The following is a 7,349-nucleotide window of genomic DNA, read 5'->3' on the forward strand; positions in this document are numbered from 1 at the left end:
TAAAAAAATAACCCCATATTTTTTAGTGTTGTTTTATTTAGGCTAGTTTTTAATTTTATAAAATAATTTTAAAGTCAATATTATTAGCCCTCCCAAGCTATATTTGTTTTTCGTTTGTACAGCAGGGGTCACCAAACTTGTTCCTGGAGGGCCGAAGTCCTGCAGATTTTAGCTCCAACCCTAATTAAATACACCTGAACAAGCTAATCAAGGTCTTACTAGTTTTACTCAACATCCAGGCAGGCGTGTTGAGGCAAGTTAGAGCAAAAACCCTGCAGGGACACCGACCCTCCTGGACCGAGATTGGTGACCCCTGGTCTACAGAACAAACCACTGTTATACAACGACTTGCCTGATTCACAAACTTTAACCTAATTAACCCAGTTAAGCCTTTAAATGTCACTTTAAGCTGAATACTAGTATCTTAAAAAATCTCAAGTCAAATATTATTTACTGTCATCATGACAAATGTTAATGTCAATTTTATTTATATAGCACTATTTAACACAACCAGAGGTTGACCAATGTGCTGCACAGAACAAATCACGACACAGAAAAATGATTAAATTTTTAAATTATTGCTGGGTTGAGGCTGGAAGGGCATCCACTGTGTAAAACATGTGCTGGATCAGTTGGTGGTTCATTCCACTGTGGTGACCCCAGATTAATAGGCGAAAAGAAAATGAGTGAATGAAGAGTATAGCTAAAACAGACAATTAATTGTCATTGACAGAATGCCAAAATCAAAGAGGTAAGTTTTCAACCTAGATTTAAAAACAGACAGAGATGAAACAGATCGAATACAGAGGGGCAGAGCATTCCACAACCTAGGACCAGCTACTGCGAGAGCACGGTCACCCCTGCATTTCAGCCTCGACTTAGGGATGCATAACAATCTCTGGTTAGATGACTGAAGAGACCGACTAGGCTGATGCTCAATTAACATGTCTGACAGATAAGAAGGTGCCAGGCCATTTAGAGATTTAAAAACCAAGAGAAGAATTAAAAAAAACAAAGATACAAGAAATCAGTTATTAGAAATGGGTTTTTAAAAGTATTATGTTTAGAAATGTGTTGAGCTAAATCTTGGACTTTAATGCTCTTTACTATAATAAAAGTTGTCTACATGGATTGAATATAATGGTACATATCATAAAGTAAATGCACAGGTTGATTATCAGGTTGCTTACTACCTGACAAAAGTCTTGTCGTCAATCTCAGTTGAAAGAGCAACAAAAAATAACTTGACTTCTAGTTGATCATTTGGAAAAGTGGCAGAAGGATTTCCCAGATGAATCATCTGTTGATCTGTATCCCAATCATCACCAGCATGGAGCCAAGATTATCACAGAAATCAGTCAAGTATGGTGAAGGAAAAGTCATGGTTTGGGGTTACATTCAGGCCCCGTTTACACTAGTACGTTTTAATCTTAAAACAGCGTTTTAGAATGAAAACGATCTGCGTCCACACTAGCATTTTACCCAGCGTTTCTGAACTGCTCTCCATCCACACCAAAATGCTGAAAATGCACATCACATGACCACACACACACTCTCGGGCAAGCGCTGCCGCAATTCTACCCAGATGAGAGCTGTGCGAGAGATCTGCAGAGTGAATGGCAACATCACCAGCCTGAGGTATCAAGACATTTGTGCTGTTCATTACATTACAAACCAGAAGAGGGACAATTCTCCAGCAGGATAGCGCTCCTGCTCATACTTCAGCCTCCACATCAAAGCTCCTGAAAGCAAATAAGGTCAAGGTGCTGCAGAATTGGCCAGCCCAGTCACCAGATATGAATATTATTAAGTAAGTCTTGGGTAAGATAAAGGAGGAGGCATTGAAGATGAACACAAAGAGTGTTGATGAACTCTGGGAGTCCTGCAGAAACGCTTTCTTTGCCATACCAGATGACTTTATTAATCAGTGATTTGAGTCATGTCAGAGATGTATGGATGCAGTCCTCCAAGCTCATGATGGAGTCAGACACAATATTCATTCTGTCTCCACTGCAGCAGGACTTTATATTCTATACTGGACATTATTTCTGTTCAGTGACAAGACTTTTGTCTAAGCAAAGTCAGAGCTTACTGTCTTAATTAAATCATTAAAATCAAGGCATAATCATATTTTATTGTGTTAAAATAAGTGTCATCTAGAGGCCTTTGCCGTTCATATAAGCCACTTCTGATACCAAGTTATCAACTAGAAGTCAAGTTATTATTTGTTGTTCCTAAAACTTGGATACTTTTGTCAGGTAGTGTGTATTATCCTGCTGAATAAGGCCACTGTCATTAAGAAACATCTTTTGATGGACTGTCAAAGTTATGCATTTAAATGCCTTTTTATTCCTGTTGTTTGATGACTGTTTATAACATATTCAATTTGATTCACCATTATTTCTATAGGGCTTTTTCAGTAAACTGAAACAGTGTCAGTTCATTTTCTGCGTTTAAGTTCAGTTCAGTTTAGCTCAGTTCAGTGTGGTTTAATATTCACTGCTGAGAGTCCTAACACCGAAGAGCAAATCCATCGATGCGCAGCTCTACAGGTCCCGAACCATTCAAGCCAGTGGCGACAGCGGCGAGGAAAAAACTCCATATGTTGTCAGGGTTGGTGAGGGGAAATGGGGAAAAAGGAGCGAGGACTCAAGTGCAGGAAAATGGGGAATTTATTAAATAATAAACATAAAATAAAATGCAAAATAAACTACCCCGAGGGGGAAAACATTAACAAAACAAATACATACACAAACAAACTTCACTGGGCTGGCTGGTAAGGAACAGGACTGGAACCATGACAAGACAAGGGTTCAAACAACAACATGTGATGACGAACTGGCCCAGGACAGCAAATGTGAGGGGTATATAAACTGTAGAAAATTAACACACAAACAGGTGAACACAATTAACTAATAATGGGTTAACAAGGAGGGTGGGACAAGACAATAGACAGGAGAGCGCATGACACAGAGAGACAACACAAGCCATGCGCTCACTTAACAGGACAAGAACATGCAGCCAATGAGAGAACTCATTAACCGCATGTTCATGACAACAAACACAACACTGAAGCACACGACAAAAGCACGTGACCACAATGTAAACACCGAGCCACGTGCTTTGAAAAGAGATGCAAGACACGAGCACACGATAGAACACCTTACCGTGCGCTCACACATAAGCAATACGCATGCTTCATCTCAGCGCCAACCAAAACTGAAACCAACTAGACGGAGGCGCTGAGAATAAAGCAGCGCGCTGCTGACAGAACAAACACAAACACTAGTACAAGAGCGCGCGCGTCTGAGGGACGCAGTGCGTGCGCGGCCACATCAAGCGGCAGCGCGCACACTCTGCGTACACCCACGACGGCGCGCGCGCACACAGAGACAGAAACAGGACCAGACATGGGTAGTGTCAGAGCTCTGCCACCAAAACAAGAATTTACAAGACCAAAGTGGCAGAACCCTGACATATGTACTATATGAACTACATCAAAGTTGAACCCTAAAAAAGCCATCAGAATTAATGACACAACACTTTTTATTTAAGATGAACAGCTATTAATCTAGTCTTTTCCATCTTCCATGACTTTTAATTTTCAGTCCACCAGCCCAATCGCTTCCAGTTAACTGTCGTGCCATTATAACATCGCAGTTTAACATCTGATTTCTTTAAAAATCAGTGATCCTCACTGTCTGATTGATATTCGATATAAAGTGGGCCTCAAACAATAAGCAAAGCATTAAATTCCATTTTCCCACACCATGTATTTTCTGTGCTCGCCTGCTGCTACTGATGGTGTTTCATCTCGTTTTATGCTTGAACTACTAAATGCATGCTTAAGTCTATTTAGCTGATTGTATTTTAATTACATTACAACATCAGTGCTAATAAACCGTAATAAAAAGAAAAGTCCCATCAACCTTTCACCGGAAGTGTATAATTGGCTGAAAAACACATGCATATACCCCATTGATTTGCATTCTGTCCTATAATCACTGTACAAAACTCATTGTCAGTCGCTAAATAAGTCTTCCATTATTATTTATGTCAATAATCTCTCCCCATCAGCCGGTAGGAATAAGTCTGGGACACAATACAAAAATGCCCCCTTGTACAGCCTGGAAAGACGCACAACTAATTTGATTACACACCCGTTACAATCTTGCCTTTTTCCGCCGCGTATTAAAATGAGCGAGATCGAGATCAAGGATAAGCGAGCGCTTCCCCGGAATCCCTGCATGCAAAATGCGAGGAGAGTCCTTTTCAGCCTGCAACCCTTTCCGTAGTCAAACTCCAGTCAATCATTCATTGTGCTTCGTCATAATAGTCGTGGAAATAAAAACAAGAGGAGCGTGACAGGTGCAGAGCAGTTTTTCCAGTCTGTACTCCATGAAAAAAAAAGGCTTCCCTTAGGAAAGTGTCCTGACAAGACCGCCTTTCCTATCCGAAGGGAATTCCCTTGTGCGTTTTGCATCCCTGAAAGAACAGTTGGGAGCAGGCATTGAGGAGATAAGCACTGACTTTTTTCCGTCAAGCAGCTACGTAAGGACGCAAAGGTTGGGAACGTTTATTTCTGGATATCTGGATTTATTTATAGTTTATTTATTTTCTTACACTGTAAAACAATTCTTAATTTTTTTTTTAATCAAAAGAACTTTTCCAGTCATCAATTATAACTTAATTAATTTTATTACTAATATTGTTACTCAGGGGCGAACTGGCCATCTGGTAATTCTGGCAAATGCCAGAAGGGCCGGACCATTTTTTAAATGTGGGCCAGTCAGCTATTTTATTATTTTTTTTTTATATGTATTGTCTTTACCTGTAGGCAGCTTTTGATGATGGTAATAGTAAGAATAATAATAATAAATGTCAAGCATTGGCCCAATCGGCAACGACCGGCTGGTTTCGAGATGGACCATCCTAATCAGAGGTTACGCAGAATGTAATCAAAATCTGACATGAATGTCAAACAAACAGTAAGTGCAACACAAGCTAATTGTCAGAGATGGACCATAAAAAAGGAAAGGCAGTGCCGAAAAGCTCAAAGAAAGCAAAAAAAAAAAAAAAGCTCTAAAATCTGATATTGCCAAATGCATAAAATGAACTGAACTATTCTTGCAAGGGGGCAGTGCAGTGGCGCAGTGGGTAGCGCTGTCACCTCACCTCATAGGTGAATAGGGTAGGCTTAATTGTTCATAGTGCATGTATGTAAATGTGTGTATAGGGGTTTCCCAGGATGGATGGGGCTGTGTCAGTGTAGTAATGTGGGCTGGTGTGGCTACAGTGCCAGGGCTGATTTAAAGTCCCAGTCCGCCCCTGTTGTTACTGCATAAATAACGTTATGGAATTAAATAATAATGTTGTTATTAATAATAAATAATTTTATGGCATTAATAATAATAATAAAAACAATATTTTAAAAAAATATTTAAAATAAAAATGTGTTTTTGTCTATTGAAAAAAAAACATATACCCATGCAACATAAGATTGAAACTAAGTTAATTTAAATAAGTAAAATTAAACTGAGTAAATATCTTAAGTTAAGTTTTGTGTGTGTTAAAAAGGTAAAAAGCAACATACAATAGTTCTAAATATTTTAAAAATATCTGAAGTTTCTTTATTTTCTTACACTGTATAAAATGAAGGTAACACTTTATTTTGATGGTCCATTTGAGTATTAGTAGACTGCCAGCTTGATATCTGTTGACACTGCTCCTTCAACAGACATTTAACTGACTATAAGAAACTTTGCAAGTACATGTCAACTTACATGTCAACTAAACCATAACAGTCTACATATAATCTAACAAGAATTAGTCGGCATGTAGATGCAATGTAATTTAAATTCAACAAACGAACCATCAAAATAAAGTGTGACCAAAGTGAAAATTTTTAGTTGAATTAAATAAACTTTTCTAGTCATCTCAACTTAGATCACTAAAACTGACTAAATATATTAAGCTAAACTTTGTATAGCTTCAAAATTTAGTTGATTAACTTAATTGAAGCAACATACAAATATGTACTGTCTTGACTTTTTTGTCATTTTTGTTTTGAACATAGGCTCATTCTGAAAATGTAGCCCTATATACATTTCTGGAGATCGTGAATTATCAAGTTATTTGTGAATTAGAAGTAGGTATGGCTGCATTTCATTTATTTAAATGAACGCTACGAGGTGGCATGATGCCGTTCCTTTTTGTGATACCAGCTAACCGCTTACCTTCGTATGGGCGGCTTTATCGCTGTTACCAGTTTGTCCGGTGGCTCGTCACGTACTTCGGGAGACTTGAGACGTAGAGAGATGACCACGACACTGGGGTTTAAGTCCGGTGAAGAACGGTTCCACAAAGAAGGTAAGACAAAATCAGAATTCAAAAAATAAAATAAACAAGTAAATAACGTAGTGAGAATGTGGTAAAATGTGGTAAAAATCAGGAGAGGGCTTTTCGTTTTCTAGGTTGTTATTTAAATTTGTTGGTTGGGTTTCGGGAAGGGGGTGGGCGGGTCAATCTGTGCTTCTCAAAACACTATTGGTTGGGTTTAGGGAAGGGGGAGGGTGGGTCAGTCGATTGGTCAGTCTGTCAGTCAAACAGACAATCGACAGCAGGTGGATTTACAGGAGAACAGCAGGCGCGAATGATACCCGCGAGAGAAATTTGAGATTTCAAAAAGCGTACATATTTGATTCACAAAAACAAAAACTGCAAATAAAATAACTCCTGGGATGTATTTGGCGCTCTCCAGAAATGTATATAGAGGTACGATTTCAGAATGAACTTGGGTTGTCTTTTTTTACAGTGTATGCTGTGGTCAGCTGTTTTTTTTTTTGTTTTTTTTTTACCTGATTTCAAGTTCCTAATTGGTTTGCTGTTTGTGGTGGACTGAAATGATTTACGGTGCCTTATGAAAGTAGAATGTGATTTATATTTATTATTAAGTAATGTGTGTTGAAGCAGTGATTAGCACCGTCACCTCACAGTTGATTAGTGTCCCGGCTGGGTCAGTAGACGTTTCTGTGTGGAGTTTGCATGTTTTCCCCGTGTTGGCTTTGGTTTCCTCTAAAGTCCAAACACGTGCACTACAGATGAATTGGATGAACTGAATTGGACGTATTGTATAAGTGTGAGTGTGTGTGTGTGTGTGTGTGTGTGTGTGTGTGTGTGTGTGTGTGTGTGTGTGTGTGTGTGTGTGTGTGTGTGTGTGTGTGTGTGAATAAGTGTGTTAAATAAATAAATAAATAAAGTTATGGCATTAAATAATATTGTTATGGCATAAAATAATATTTTTTATTATTAATAAATAATGTTATGCTATTAACAATAATATTAATAAT

Source organism: Danio rerio, chromosome 8 (genome assembly GCF_049306965.1).
Source record: "Danio rerio strain Tuebingen ecotype United States chromosome 8, GRCz12tu, whole genome shotgun sequence".
Taxonomy (NCBI): domain Eukaryota; kingdom Metazoa; phylum Chordata; class Actinopteri; order Cypriniformes; family Danionidae; genus Danio; species Danio rerio.